Source organism: Strix aluco, chromosome W (assembly GCF_031877795.1).
Source record: "Strix aluco isolate bStrAlu1 chromosome W, bStrAlu1.hap1, whole genome shotgun sequence".
Lineage (NCBI taxonomy): Eukaryota > Metazoa > Chordata > Aves > Strigiformes > Strigidae > Strix > Strix aluco.
This window is the reverse complement of record NC_133970.1, coordinates 35,330,760-35,346,604: the sequence shown is the minus strand read 5'-3', so window position 1 is coordinate 35,346,604 and position 15,845 is coordinate 35,330,760. Positions and strand designations below refer to the sequence as shown.

Genomic DNA, 15,845 nt, shown 5'->3' with positions numbered 1-15,845 from the left:
TTTTATCACTGTGCTTCTTCCTAGGCATACTCAGACTAAGTTCTAGACCACTTATGCAAACATCAGTATTTAATGTCTTATTGCTATTGTATATCAGATGCCCATTCTGAGATGGATATATCAAGTCTCTCCTCAAATGAGCTGTTGAAGTCTGGGTATGCACACCTGCCAGTGAAGACATTTTGAAGCCTGCATTAAAATTTATGGTTTTTTCCTTTTACCATTGCAGGATTGTTCAGAACAGCAATATAAGGAGTAACATCAAAGAATATATCACAAGTCTGAGAACTAGGGGGACACAGTCATTGATATTAATAAGTGACAGGATCTTTTATAATTCAAAGGATGGCACAAAAACTTCTCTGAAGTAGAAGGCTTTCGCTTTTAAGTCAAGAACTGCCCCAGTGAATTCTTCATCTGAAGGGAGTCTAAACAACAATTTATAAGAACTGTGAATTGACCTGCTTCTCCTATGTGTGCTGGTACTGTCAACATTTAATATTTTCTTCACTAGGCACCTAAGTTAACTATTTCACTCGTATCAAGTCATCATGCCTGCCCCCCCCCCCCCAAAAAAAAAAGTGTGTTCTACATAGTCTATTGTGAATGACATCTTATTTTACAAATCCTTAGAGTATTGTCCCCAAGAAGGCACTGCAATCTAAAAGAGTAATAAGATTTCACTAACAGGTTTCCCAAAGAGAAATCCACTTCCCCCCGCCCCTGCAATTGCGGTCCATTATTCAAAAGTCATTTAGATGCTACCTATTCTTGAAGTTTGGAAGGCACCCCCTACGTTTTTCTAATTGCTATCTATCAGCACTAAGATAAGTAACATTACTAAATATTTATAGCTTTTCTCCAAATAATACTGTGATTAGAAGCAAGACAACAGGCAATTACATAAATTAGTTACAACTGTGCATCAATACTTCTTCCAGAATTGCCAATAATCTTACCACCTCACTGTAGCCAGGAACTTACAAAGTTTAGTAGTGAAGAGTTTTTAGACTAAGTCTTGCTTCAGTCTTCTGATTTACCTGAAATATGATATTAAAATTAAAAAAAAGGATATCTCCCATTTAAGTGTTCCTTATTCTTATATGAGCATGCTTTACTTCTCAAATAAAAAATTATTCTTACAATAAGACACGTACATGAATATGAACACCTTGCTCCATCTACAAATATATTTAGTGTAGCAAAAGCCAGACAGAACAATTCATATTCAATATACAAAGTAATTATCAGACATTCACAAATCACAGAACCTGAGGGAAAGCTAGCCCCACTTATACAAAAATATAATTACTTTTCAATTACATTCCAATTCTTTCAAAACTATGATCTATTTAGATTTTTTTTGTTATATCTTTTCTCTCAACTTAAATTCTACTCATAAACATTTTCTCTCTCCAAAGATACTTAAAATATTTTGCATATCAAATTCCTTCTTATGCCTGCTCACTAAAATTAGTGGTTATGGATCTAAATAAATTTAAAAAAGTACTTATTAAAAATTGTTCCTGCATCTAAAATGAGTTAGAGTTCTTTAAACAATTTTCTTCATGATCCTAAGCAAATTCTCCATTTTGCTGTTCTCTGTTCACCTGCTAAATTCATATTTGCATATTTGCAACATTATTGGACCCACAGTTCATAAGTATTAAGTGCAAAAATATGTTATTAAATCAAAAGGATTTGAACATTTGTTTCTCGTTTTAGAATTCAGCCTTATAAAAGCACATACATTTTAAAAATAGACTTTGTTTTGACTATATATTTAAATTACTTACTGGTTCTTCTTTAACCACCAAGCATAAGTCACCATCACTGCTACAAGTGCCGAACACATTCAGCAAGGACCCAACCAGAGCCTGATCTCAGCAACAGAAGAATCACAGAATAAAAACTGATGCGACATGCCCTAGTTTAAGAGAAAGGAAGAACTATGAACATTCAAACTGATATCAAGTAATCAAATTCAAAATGCATGTGGAAAAATATGCTTAATTTCTCTCTGGAGTTCTGTTCTGCAAAGCTCTTTTCTGTTCAAATCACGGGTCTGATGCTGACATGCTTGCAACAACTCCAAAACCTGCTGACTTAACTTGACACACGCATTCAAAAAGTAAAGATAAAGAGAACTAAACATTCTTTCCTGCCAGAGATGCAATTGCATCAAACATAGAAGACTGAATTTAAAAAAAAAAAATAGTTTCACATGATCTATTCCCTTGTCTAGAGTTTTACCGCACTTGAATTCATATTGAACACCTTTCCAGAAGAAATTTCTGCAAAGTTTTTAAATTTAAAATTGTTCAATTTGTTATGTCTACCCACAGAAAATAGCTGTTGCCCCATCAGTATTTGCATCCTTTTGGGGAACAAGCAGTGGAAGACCAGAAATATCTTCTGCTGGCAGACATGTAGATTTCCTGACATGAGTATGAAAAACAAACAACACCCCTACCCCCTGCCAAAATGCTCCAAAACCAAACACACAAGAGGGCTATATAGGACCATAGTGGCAGCTACATTTATTGATATTCCTTCTAATGACAGCTCAGCAATAGAGATCCCATGACACTACCAAAGAACCTTGCAGAAATTTTTGCGGTCTCCCACAGCACCTTTGGACCCTGCCTATTCAGAAGGCAGATGTAAAGCACAAGCATAGAATGATATTATCTTATCTTTTGCCACAGGGATCACAGTTTTTATAATGTCTGGAAATTAAGTATCTTGCAACGGAGGGACACATCCAGTTAAGTCTGGTATGTAATGCACATGGAGCAGTGGAGATGGAATTGATCCTGGGAAGGAATACCTACGTTCTTCTGGTAAAGGCACTGCTTGGTTAACTACAGTTGTTTCATTCTGAGGTGAATGAAATTGCTGCCATTTGACATCATATGGAACACTTTGTTCACTTAGTCTCATAAGGAAAAAAAAAAAAAAGTGACTATTTCACTAAAAGCAAGTATTCTACAGAACAAAAGGTGTGCCCATCCTAGGTATTAGGTGAAACAAACTTGGAATGGGAAAGAGAACAAGCAACTACAAAAGCACAGATACCCTTGAAGTGTATTGATGCAACTGCTTTACAATAGTATCTATATTAACCAATTGAAACCTAAATGGCAAGTTCAGTTAAGCAGGACAGCTAAAAAAGATGAATGCTGGTATTAAAAAAAAAAGTACATGGTCACAAAAATAGTAAAGATACATGCAGACTATGTAAGTGTACTTTTCTTTAAAATCAACAAAGTGCAGTGAAAAAATTTTGTGAGTTCTGAATACCCAGTGATGAATAAGATAAGTTCAGTAGTGAGGAGGGGAGAAAAAGAAACTTAGCACAATAGCCATTCAAAATGTAACATTTGTCTGTGTAGGCTTAGATTGTACAGACAGTGAAATGTGTAATCTGGACAAAAAAAGAACTACTATTTATTTGAAAAATCAATCTAATGATTGTATTAAGCTACACAGGTCATAAAACTAATGTCTCATTTTCAAGCACAAGCTTGTATCTCCTCATTAAGTCATTTATCACAGGAATTCAAATGTATTTGAAGAGATATAGTGATCTTACAGACAGCCCCTTGGCATCTGAACTCTTCATTAAGAAAAAATTGTACTGAAAACTGATCAGTGATTGAATACTGTTGTCTATCCGCAGTAAAGAATAAAAGAGGACATTCATGTTTTGTTTATACATCAAGTATTGCATAAAACCTAACCAGTATGGGGGTATTCACACATTTTTAATTAAAAAAAAAAAAGCATTAAATCAAATGTTCATATGTATCAATTAATTAACTATTAATAAAACTACAGTTATTTCTTGTAGTCAGAAACACTGGCACAGCTTTTTGGGGGCCTGGACAGATAGTGAAGAGACCTCAAGTCACAGTTTCGGTTTTCAAGGCTGAGAAAAATTCTGATAACATTACCCACCTACAGCCTTAAGGAAACTCAGAATGTAATGTTAAATCAAAATATTATGCTGTTTCATCTTATTTTAACTGAAAAGAACTCATGAACTCATCTTCAGCAAAATACTTTCAGAAGAGTTGACTCAAGATCTAAGGATTAACTAGTTGATTGGAAATCTCTTAACAAAATATAGCTTTCCATAAACCAGGCTGGTCAAGAGCATACAGCATGAAACCAAGAAATTCTTTAGTTCATGTGATGGTTATATACTCAACGATAACTTTATACAATATATTTAATTGTAACTATTTTCTCATCTGTTAAATCTGGAAGAGAAATGGCATACAAGAAAGTTTTGAAGACATTACATATGGCTTCCTTCCTATCAGCTGATTCACAGAACTATTAAAAATAGTGCAAACACATATCAACTACTACTTCTGAACTGATAAGGAGAATAAAGTATTTTTTTCCTAGAATGTTAAGAGAAACTAAAACCACACATTCATCTGAAATTCCTTTCTGTTGCAACTAAGGTAACAAAGGAAGCTATGTAAATTCAAGTATGTTTAGTTTTTGGAAAAGTAGAAAAAATATGTTTCCATAAAATTCCTCTTAAAAAAAGAATTTACATATGCTTGAATTTAGCACTTTGTATTTTAAAAATAAAACATCACATGATTAAGAAAAATCAGGAGAAACATCTAGCGTGTCATCAGAAAAACATCACAATTCCCATAAAACATTGAAGGAGCAGTCTTAGCTTGACAAATTAACAGGAAGAGAACACTCACTTTATTGACACAAACCATCTTATAGTCAAGCACACACAGCCTACAATCTATTATACTATTAAAATATACTATACTATTAAATTCCCACAGCATTCTCCTGGCAAAACTGGCTGCTTGTGGCTTGGATGGGCACACGCTTTGCTGGGTAAAAAACTGGCTGGATGGCCGGGCCCAAAGAGTGGTGGTGAACGGAGTTAAATCCAGTTGGCGGCCGGTCACGAGTGGTGTCCCCCAGGGCTCGGTTTTGGGGCCACTCCTGTTTAACATCTTTATTGATGATCTAGATGAGGGGATCGAGTGCACCCTCAGTAAGTTTGCAGATGACACCAAGTTGGGTGGGAGTGTTGATCTGCTCGAGGGTAGGGAGGCTCTGCAGAGAGACCTGGACAGGCTGGAGCGATGGGCTAAGGCCAACTGTAGGAGTTTCAATAAGGCCAAATGCCGGGTGCTGCACTTGGGCCACAACAACCCCCAGCAGAGCTACAGGCTTGGGGAGGAGTGGCTGGAGAGCTGCCAGTCAGAGAGGGACCTGGCGGTGTTGATTGACAGCCGACTGAACATGAGCCAGCAGTGTGCCCAGGTGGCCAAGAAGGCCAATGGCATCCTGGCTTGTATCAGCCATAGCGTGGCCAGCAGGGACAGGGAAGTGATCTTGCCCCTGTACTCGGCACTGGTGAGGCTGCACCTCGATTACTGTGTTCAGTTTTGGGCCCCTCACTACAAAAAGGACATTGAATTACTCGAGCGTGTCCAGAGAAGGGCAACAAAGCTGGTGAAGGGTCTGGAGCACATGTTGTATGAGGAACGGCTGAGGGAACTGGGGTTGTTTAGTCTGGAGAAGAGGAGGCTGAGGGGAGACCTCATCGCCCTCTACAACTACCTGAAAGGAGGTTGCAGAGAACTGGGGATGAGTCTCTTCAACCAAGTAACAAGCAATAGGACAAGAGGTAATGGCCTCAAGTTGCACCAGGGAAGGTTTAGAATGGATATTAGGAAGCATTTCTTTACAGAACGGGTAGTCAGGCATTGGAATGGGCTGCCCAGGGAGGTGGTGGAGTCCCCATCCCTGGAGGTGTTTAAGAGTAAAGTTGACATAGCGCTTAGGGATATGGTGTAGTTGAGAACTGTCAATGTTAGGTTAATGGTTGGACTGGATGATCTTCAAGGTCTTTTCCAACCTAGACGATTCTGTGATTCTGTGATTCTATGATTCTGTAAAATAAAATATGCAAGTCACAGTTCTGTAATTCCTCAGCTGTTGGAAGAGAAAAACTATACATAAGTTACTTATGAGTACTAAAATTCTCAAAAGCAGATACATGAATGCTTTAAAGATCCATGACATGGCCTGTTTCATCAAAAAAGTTTTATTCGGTATTCTTGCAATTTCTAACAAAATTCAAGCTGCACAAGAAATTGATATTAGACAAACTTAATCATGGGTACATTACAATCAGAATTAGTCACACAAAGAACTTACTTTCTTCCTCGAAATGACACAGGGGCTGCAAGCGTACATACTGGACTGCCATTTCCATAAGTCGACGGCTGCAGTGTAACAGCTGGAATAGTTGCAACGTTCTCACTCAGAGCCCTGGAAAGACTACAGTCCATAATTGTTATCCATATAACAGCTAAAACGCTTTTTTGGGGTTGGCGTTTTTTCTTAAGTAAATACTAAACTAATTAGGACCTGCCATTTATTTCTTAGAAGCAATGCATCTGTCCTTTCCATTCAAAATGAAGACATGTTTTAGTATATATTGTATTTTTCATTAAAAAAAATAAAAATTAGAAGATGGCCATTCTTCAGAGCACACATGTAAGAGTTAGTTAGCAAAAAAATTAACTTAAGGCAGCATTAAAGTTAAGAGCCAAAAGAACACCATCATGTCTTCAGACCTAACCCCAAGAATGAATGTTTCTTCCCCTTCTCATCTCCTCCCTGGTTTCCCCAGTACACAAGTACAATTGAAGATCCTTAAAACTAAACAGTGGATTATTAACTCTAACCAGTGCAATGGCATTTCATGCATTTATGCACAACACAGGAGAGCATTAAAACTTGCAGGTCATCAACAGAAGTGATACAACTCTGTTTTACACGTCACCTTCCTATTTTTTAATGTTTAATGCAGTCTAATGTTAAAAACAGTGAAAAACATCCTCCATAAATAAAAATACTACTTTCAGGAGACGGTTAACTGTCTTTTTCAACCCAGTCCTGTAAGAGTCGGTCAGATCAGCATTGTCTCAACATTGTCATCAGGGACATGGACAGTGAGGTACCTGACAACAGCCTGTTTGAAACACAGCTGCCGATCCCTGGAGTGGAATGTGGTGCAAAGGCTCCTGAATGCAGAACTGTGTGGCACAGCCAGTGCTGTGCTGTTCTCCTGAGTACTGACCCGTGTGGTGCAGGCAGTGCAGTGCTGTTCTTCGGTGCCTGAGCTGTGTAGTACAAAGAGTGCTGTGCTATTGTTCGGTACCTGGGGCTAGCCAGAGCGGTTAGTGATAATTGCATAGCCACTGTCAAAAAGATGGATCGCGACTGTTGCCATAACATCGATGAAGAAATCATGAACCTTAGATGAACTTTGCTTCATTATAATACCAAAACAGACCTCCTGGTTGAAGGTTACCTGCCTCCAAGACTGACCACGCTTCGGACACTCCCCCCTGCGCATGCGTGATAGCCTCGCTCGAGAAGGGCGGAGATATGACAATTGAATTCTGAGAAGGGCGGAGACCCCTGAGGCAGAGGTGGAGCAAGGTGTGTTACTAAGCATAAAAGATGACTTCTGGACAACGAAAATTGGAAGCTTCCTCACTGTCCTGGTTTAGCTAGGATAGGGTTAAGTTTCCCCAGCAGTGGGGGGAAGCTCTAGCCGGGTTATTCAGATACCATGCGGACGTCACATCCTGGCGCCAAAGCGCGGCAGCGCGAGAGAGTCGTTAACACGTGTGTTATGCCATCGCTCTGTTCTCACTGCTATATTGGTAGATATCTTGATCTGTTCATTGTTATCACTGTTACTGTTATTGTTATTGTTGTTGTTTGTTGTGTTGCTGTTGCACTGTTGTATTAAACCTCTCCTTATCTCAGCCCCGGGGCTTTGTATTTCACTCCCTTTGTGGGGGAGGGGCAGTGGCGTGATTAATCCTTATATCCACTCTGTGCTCCTAGTGCTGGCGTTTGTTGTCGGTGGAAAATGTGTCAAGGGTTTTATTTTGCTGTACTGGCTACTGTCTGCTTATAATGGGCTTGTATCACTGCTTGTGGAGGTGAACTGGTACCTGTTTGCTGCCTGGGCTTTTGTTACGGGTCTCACCCCCTCTATGGGTGAGCCAGGGGAAGAGATCCTCTCGGTTTTTGAGAGTTTCAGCTATCCCTGGAGCACCCAGGCCAGTGTGCTTGTGGCACTGTGCTTTCTAAATGTCTGCCAGATCTTGTTTTGGGCTGTGCAGTACTTCTCCAATAATGGTACCACCCAGAAACCTGCCCTGGGGGCAGATAGTTATAAATGGCAAGGTGTGTGGGAAAAGATGGGCAAGTGCCTGAGTCAGTGGTCACCCCCAATGCTTTGGGATTTCACTCCCAAACAAATGGACAGTCCTGATAAACTGGTGGAGTATTTGGAAAAGGTGTGCTGCCAAACTGACAAACCCGGGAAACACAAATACTTGCGATGTGCTGGGGGCTTGCCCATGCCTACCGTGTCATCTTTAACGCTGTTCACTGCCCTCAAGGGGGAGAAAGGGCTGCAGGATCTGAAAGTGAAATTGATGGTACAGCAGCTGGGCCAGGGGGACAGGCAGCGCCAGTACCAGTCACCTCCACCAGCACAGCAGCTGGGCCAGAGGGACAGGCAGCGCCAGTACCAGTCGCCTCCACCAGCACAGCAGCTGGGCCAGAGGGACAAGCAGTACCAATATCAGTTGCACCAATACGGAAAACCAAATACACCAGAAAATCCCCTCGCAGTGCACAGGGTGATGATGAACCAGGCCCATCACGAGAGCAGGAGGAAGAGCAGGAGGTAACCATCCGATCTCTATCCCTCAGTGAGTTGCGAGATATGCGGAAGGATTTCAGCCGCCTTCCAGGCGAGCAAATTTGCACCTGGCTGCTCCGATGCTGTGATGGTGGAGCTGCTGGTTTGGAATTGGAGGGGAGAGAGGCCAAGCAGCTGGGACCTTTAGCCAAGCAGGCTGGTATTGACAAGGCAATAGGGAAACAGGCTCAAACCCTCAGCCTTTGGAGGCGACTCCTGCTCGCTGTGAGGGAGAGGTACCCCTACAAGGATGATGCTCTATGTCGGTTAAGCAAGTGGACCAACATGGAGAAAGGCATCCAAAACCTCAGGGAAATGGCTGTGTTTGACATGGTCTATGGTGATCTGAATGATGAGCGGTCACCAACGGATCCAGATCAGGCCCCTTGCACACAGCTGATGTGGCGGAAGTTCCTGCAAAGTGGACCAGAGGCATATTCCAAAGCATTAGCAGTAGCGTCCTGGTGGCGAGACCCCCAGACTCAGACAGTGGACGAAGTGATTATCCAGCTCCGGCAATATGAGGGAAGTCTCCCTTCCTCCCAACATGCTTTGGTTTCAGCTGTAGAGGAACTGTCTCAGAGGCTCCAGAAAATGGAACAGGACATGTCCTACGTTCCACCTGCACGGACCGATGTCTCAGCTATTAGAAGCAGGCGCTTCCCCACCCAAGAGAAGGGCAGTGGAAGGCACACACCACGGGGCACCCTGTGGTTCTTCCTCCGCGACCATGGGGAGAACATGAGGAGGTGGCATGGACAGCCCACTCCCGCCCTAGCTGCACGAGTACAGCAACTGAAAGGGAAGACCACCATGAAAGGGGAGTCTTCCAAGAGAGATGCAGCTCCAGTGTCCAGTCGGAAATCCCCCAGACAGAATAGAATGGCCAACACTATGCTTGACCCTCTTGAGGGGACCAGGAAGTCATTCCTGCAGGAGTCACTCTTAGATCAAGTGAGTGATGGTGAGCAGGATTAGAGGGGCCCTGCCTCCAGCCAGGTGGAGGAAAGGGATAATCGGATTTACTGGAAGGTGTGGATCCGATGGCCTGGCACATCAGAACCACAAGAATATAAGGCCTTGGTAGACACTGGCGCACAGTGCACCTTGATGCCATCAAGCCACAGTGGGGTTGAATCCATCTGCATCTCCGGAGTGACAGGGGGGTCCCAACAGCTGACCCTATTAGAAGCTGAAGTAAGCTTAACTGGGAAGGACTGGCATAAGCACCCCATTGTGACTGGCCCAGATGCCCCGTGCATCCTAGGTATAGACTACCTCAGGAGAGGGTACTTTAAAGACCCAAAAGGGTACCGGTGGGCCTTTGGTATAGCTGCCCTGGAGGAGATTGAGCAATTGACCACCTTACCCGGCCTCTCAGAGGACCCCTCAGTGGTGGGGTTGCTTAAGGTTGAAGAGCAGCGAGTGCCAATTGCCACCAAGACGGTGCACCGGCGGCAGTACCGTACTAACCGAGATTCCCTGGTCCCCATCCATCAGCTGATCCGTTGACTAGAAAGCCAGAAGGTGATCAGCAAGACTCACTCACCTTTCAACAGCCCTATATGGCCAGTGAGAAAACCTAATGGCGAATGGAGACTAACCGTGGACTACCGTGGCCTGAATGAAGTTACGCCAGCGATGAGTGCTGCAGTGCCGGACATGCTAGAGCTCCGGTATGAGCTGGAGTCGAAGGCAGCCAAGTGGTATGCCACGATTGACATCGCTAACGCGTTCTTCTCCATCCCAATAGCACCAGAGTGCAGGCCACAGTTTGCGTTCACTTGGAGGGGTATCCAGTACACCTGGAATCGATTGCCCCAGGGGTGGAAACACAGCTCCACCATTTGCCATAGACTGGTCCATACTGCACTGGAGAAAGGTGGGGCTCCAGAACACCTGCACTTCATTGATGATATCATTGTATGGGGGGACACAGCTGAGGAAGTCTTTGAGAAAGGAAAGAAGGTAATTGAAATCCTCCTGAAGGCTGGTTTTGCCATCAAGCGACAGAAAGTTAAGGGGCCTGGAAGGGAGATTCAGTTCCTAGGAATAAAATGGCAAGATGGGCGTCGCCACATCCCAATGGAGGTGATAAACAAGATAACAGCCATGGCCCCACCAACCCCCGAAAAGGAGACTCAGTCCTTCCTGGGTGCTGTGGGGTTCTGGAGGATGCACATCCCAAACTACAGCCTGATTGTGAGCCCTCTCTACCACGTAACCCGCAAGAAGAACGATTTTAAATGGGGCCCAGAGCAACAACAAGCCTTTGAACAAATTAAGCAGGAGATTACCCAGGCAGTGGCTCTCAGGCCAGTCCGGACAGGGCAGGAGATTAAGAACGTGCTCTACACCGCAGCCGGGGAGAATGGCCCTTCCTGGAGCCTTTGGCAGAGAGCACCTGGGGAATCCCGAGGCCGACCTCTAGGCTTTTGGAGCCGGGGATACAAAGGCTCTGAAGCTAACTATACCCTGACTGAGAAGGAGATACTGGCAGCGTATGAAGGAATTCGAGCTGCCTCAGAAGTGGTCGGCACTGAGACACAGCTCCTCCTGGCACCTCGACTGCCGGTGCTGGGATGGATGTTCAAAGGAAAGGCTCCCTCCACACATCATGCAACAGATGCCACGTGGAGTAAATGGGTTGCATTGATAACACAACGGGCTCGAATAGGGAACCTCGACCATTAGTGGAAATGATCATGAACTGGCCAGAGAGCAAAGATTCTGGGATGTCACTAGAACAAGAGGTGAAACGTGCTGAGGAGGCCCCACCATATAACGAGCTGCCAGAGGAGGAGAAGCGATATGCCCTGTTCACTGATGGGTCTTGCCGCATTGTGGGAAAACATCGACGATGGAAGGCTGCGGTGTGGCATCCCACACGAGAAACCACTGAAGCTGTTGAGGGACAAGGTGAATCGAGCCAGTTCGCAGAGGTGAAAGCCATCCAATTGGCTTTGGAGATTGCTGAGCGAGAAAAGTGGCCGAGGCTCTATCTCTACACTGACTCGTGGGTGGTGGCAAGTGCCCTGTGGATGTGGTTGCAGCAATGGAAGCAGAACAACTGACAACGCAAGGGCAGACCCGTCTGGGCCGCTGAAGTATGGCAGGACATTGCAGCCCGGGTGGAGAACCTCGTTGTGAAGGTGTGCCATGTGGACGCCCATATAACCAAGAGTCGGGCCACTGATGAACATCAACACAACCAGCAGGCGGACCAAGCTGCTAAGATCGAAGTGGCTCAGGTGGACTTGGACTGGCAGCATAAAGGTGAACTGTTCATAGCCCAGTGGGCCTATGAGACCTCGGGCCACCAAGGCAGAGATGCAACATACAGGTGGGCTCGAGATCGAGGGGTGGACCTCACCATTGACACCATCGCAGAGATCATCCACGGATGTGAGACGTGTGCTGCAATCAAACAAGCCAAATGGGTGAAGCCCCAGAGGAATGAAGATCGATGGATGAAATATAAATATGGAGAGGCCTGGCAGATCAACTACATCACACTGCCACAGACCCGCCGAGGCAAGCGCCACGTGCTCACAATGGTGGAAGCAACCACTGGATGGCTCAAAACTTATCCAGTGTCCCACGCCACCGCCCGGAATACCATCCTGGGCCTTGAAGGCCGAGTCCTGTGGCGACACGGCACCCCAGAGAGGATTGAGTCAGACAATGGGACTCACTTCCGAAATAACCTCATAGATGCCTGGGCAGAAGAACACGGCATCGAGTGGGTCTACCACATCCCCTACCACGCACCAGCCTCTGGGAAGATCGAGCGCTACAATGGGCTGTTAAAAACTACATTGAGAGCAATGGGGGGTGGAACCTTCAAACACTGGGACACACATCTGACAAAGGCCACTTGGTTAGTGAACACAAGAGGATCTGCCAATCGAGCTGGCCCGGCTCAGTCAAAACTTCCACGTGTTGTGGACGGGGATAGAGTCCCTGTGGTGCGCATGAGGGACCTGCTGGGAAAAATGGTCTGGGTTAGTCCTGCGCCGGGCAAAGGCAAACCCATCCACGGGATTGTTTTTGCTCAAGGATCTGGGTGCACCTGGTGGGTGATGCAGAAGAATGGAGAGGTCTGATACGTACCACAAGGCGACTTGATTGTGGGTGAAAACACACCGTGAGTTATACTGTGCTTTTGTTAATTTTTAGTTTGTCAATGCTAATTGCTAAGTGGCAGCTGGATGTGACGCAGATGGTATAGAATAAAGGGGTGGATTATGTCCTGGTTTAGCCAGGATAGGGTTAAGTTTCCCCATCAGTGGGGGGAAGCTCTAGCCGGGTTATTCATATACCATGCGGACGTCACATCCTGGCGCCATAGCGCGGGAAGAATCGGTGAGCGCGTGGGTTTGTACAGCCGGTCCTCTCACTGCTGTATTGGTACATATTTTGCTCTGTTCATTGTTATTACTGTTATTGTTATTGTTGTTGTTTGTTGTGTTGCTGTTGCACTGTTGTATTAAACCTTTCCTTATCTCAGCCCCGGGGCTTTGTATTTCACTCCCTTTGTGGGGGAGGGGCAGCGGCCGCGTGGTCTCAGACCCCAGCAGGGACTAAACAACCACAGAAGGGGAGCCACTCCATACAGCATTTAAATACAGCATAGGAATCTGTATAAATAAACACTGGCTCTTTGCTCTCACCTTCCTTTTTTATCACACTCCAAACCACAACCAATTCCCCTACCTGAGTGCTTCCCTCCCCTTCTGTTACAACCCGCTCCCCTGAGTCAATATGTAAGGCTACTGCCTGGTATTTCCATACCTTCCCTTCTCTTTTTGTGGATGTGTCACTAAACCACACGTTTCTCAGGTGAGGTTAGTATGGAGGAGCTGGCTTTATAAGGGAAGGTGGGGTTTCCTGATCAGATTGCTTATCAGGTGGCTCCTGTATCTGAAGTACCTTGGGAGCTCCTTCTTCTATCTTGCTTGCGTGACAATAGTGATCTAATTGTGCATACCACTTCCTGAATGTTTCTTGCTGTGCCACCCCTGCAGGGGGTGGGGTCCTGGCTAATACTGGTTTCAGGACCTTGAAAGGCCCTCTCAAAATAACTGGTTGTTGCTTTATGGTCTTTTTGGCTTCCTGTAAGGCCAGGCTAACCACAAAAGACCCTTCTCCCAAATTGAAAAACATTTTTCTGCACCTTTAAAATTTTGTGAATAAACCCCTATGCGACAAATCAGACACTCCAGCCCACATTTCCACATATGTACAGATAGCCCATGGATTGCAAAGCCCCACTCAATATGGAGTGGATCTGTTGGGTGTATTGGCCCTAAGGTGTGGTATACCCCAGCCTCAAAAGTAACAGCTTTAAGGCTTCTTCATGGACAGGAGTCCAGTCCCAAATAGCCATTTGTAAGTCAAATCATATAAGGGGTGAACTATGATGGAAAAATCTGGGATATGTTTCCTCCAAAATACCAGTAAGCCTAGGGCATGTTGCAGCTCCTTCTTATTTCCAGGTATTTTTACCTCTTCGAGGGTAGTTAAAGTTTCAGGGGGAATACACACTGTTCCTCCATGCCACCAGATACCTAGGAACCTTATTTCCAAAGACGGGAGTTGTACCTTTTCTGCTGGAATTTGGAGTCCTAAGCCCTCCAGATGAGTGATTATATTCATTTGGGTCTGTCCCACTACTTCGGTATCAGGGCCTCCAATTAATACATCATCAATATATAAGGTATACCTTAATTCCCTCCTTTGGGACAACACAGGAGAGATCCTGTGCCAGTGCATAGTGGGCAATGGTTGGTGAATGGTGGTATCCCTGAGGAAGGCTTGTAAAAGTATGATCTCTGTCTGCTTCCTGCAAGGGAACCATGAAAAACATGTCTTTTACATCAGTAGTTGTTAAATTCTGGTGGGCTTGTTCCTGTATGGTTGCAATCATTTTGGCTATGTTGAGCACTGCAGCTGTTAGAGGACCTGTATTGGCATTTAATCATCAATAATCAATTGTTAATTGCCACTTCCCATTAGGTTTATGGACTGGCCACACTGGGGAGTTATAACGTGAGTGAGCTGGGATAATTATCCCTTGCTCCCGCAGCTCTGCTATTACCGGAGTGATCCCCTCCCTGGCCCCTAACGGTAAGGCATAGGGTTTCACATATTAACAATTTTAGAAGGAGGAAGCGCAGGCGCTTGCTGTAAAAGTCTTACACAGGCAGTTAGGAAGACAAATTTCTATTCCTTTCCTTTTGAATCCACCCAGGCTTGTCCTTTTAATAGGTCAAGTCCCAGGATATTTGTGGGGAAATTTCCCAGGATCATAATAGCCTCTGTTGCAGTTTCATTCCCAGGTAACCAGCATTTCACCCGAGCAGTTGGCTGTGGCTTAGAGTCCCCGAAAACATCTGTAATCCAGATCTGTTGTTTGTCAGGGAGAATGCCACTGTGATCAGCGATATCAGCTCAGAGCCCTGAGATCTGAGCACCTGTGTCTACAAGAAATATAAATGGAGTTTTAAGGGGGTCACAATGAGATTGTCTACCCGAGAAGCAATATCTTGCAAAATTTAGCAGCCCAGATGGGTTTGCCTCTGTGCTGCCAGTTGCTCCGTTCCCACTGCTGTAACCACCCCCACAGGGCATTTGCCACCATCCATGAGTCAGTATAGAGGTAGAGCACTGGCCACCTTTCTCACTCACTGATGTTCAAGGCCAGCTGGATGGCTTTCACCTCTACGAACTGACTCGATTCACCTTCTCCTTCAGCAGCTTCAGCGACCCGTCGTGTGGGGCTCCACACAGCTGCCTTCCACCTTCGATGTTTCCCCACAATGCGACAGGACCCGTCAGTAAACAGGGCACATCGCTTCTCATTTTCCATTAGTTTATTATATGGTGGGGCCTCTTCAGCACACGTCACCTCTTCCTCTGGCGCCATTCTGAACTCTTTGCCTTGTGGCCAATTTGTGATCACTTTCAGTGTTCCTGGATGGCTGGGGCTCCCTATTCGAGTTCATTGTGTGATTAATGCAACCCATTTACTCCACGTGGCATCGGCTGCATGGTG

The 15,845-nt window shown here is 44.8% G+C and overlaps 1 pseudogene; it reads right to left on the bottom strand.

Moving 5' to 3' along the window:
• The window catches only part of LOC141917605 (poly(A) RNA polymerase GLD2-like), a 99,230-nt pseudogene that overhangs the window by 31,731 nt on the left and 51,654 nt on the right, over window positions 1-15,845 (bottom strand).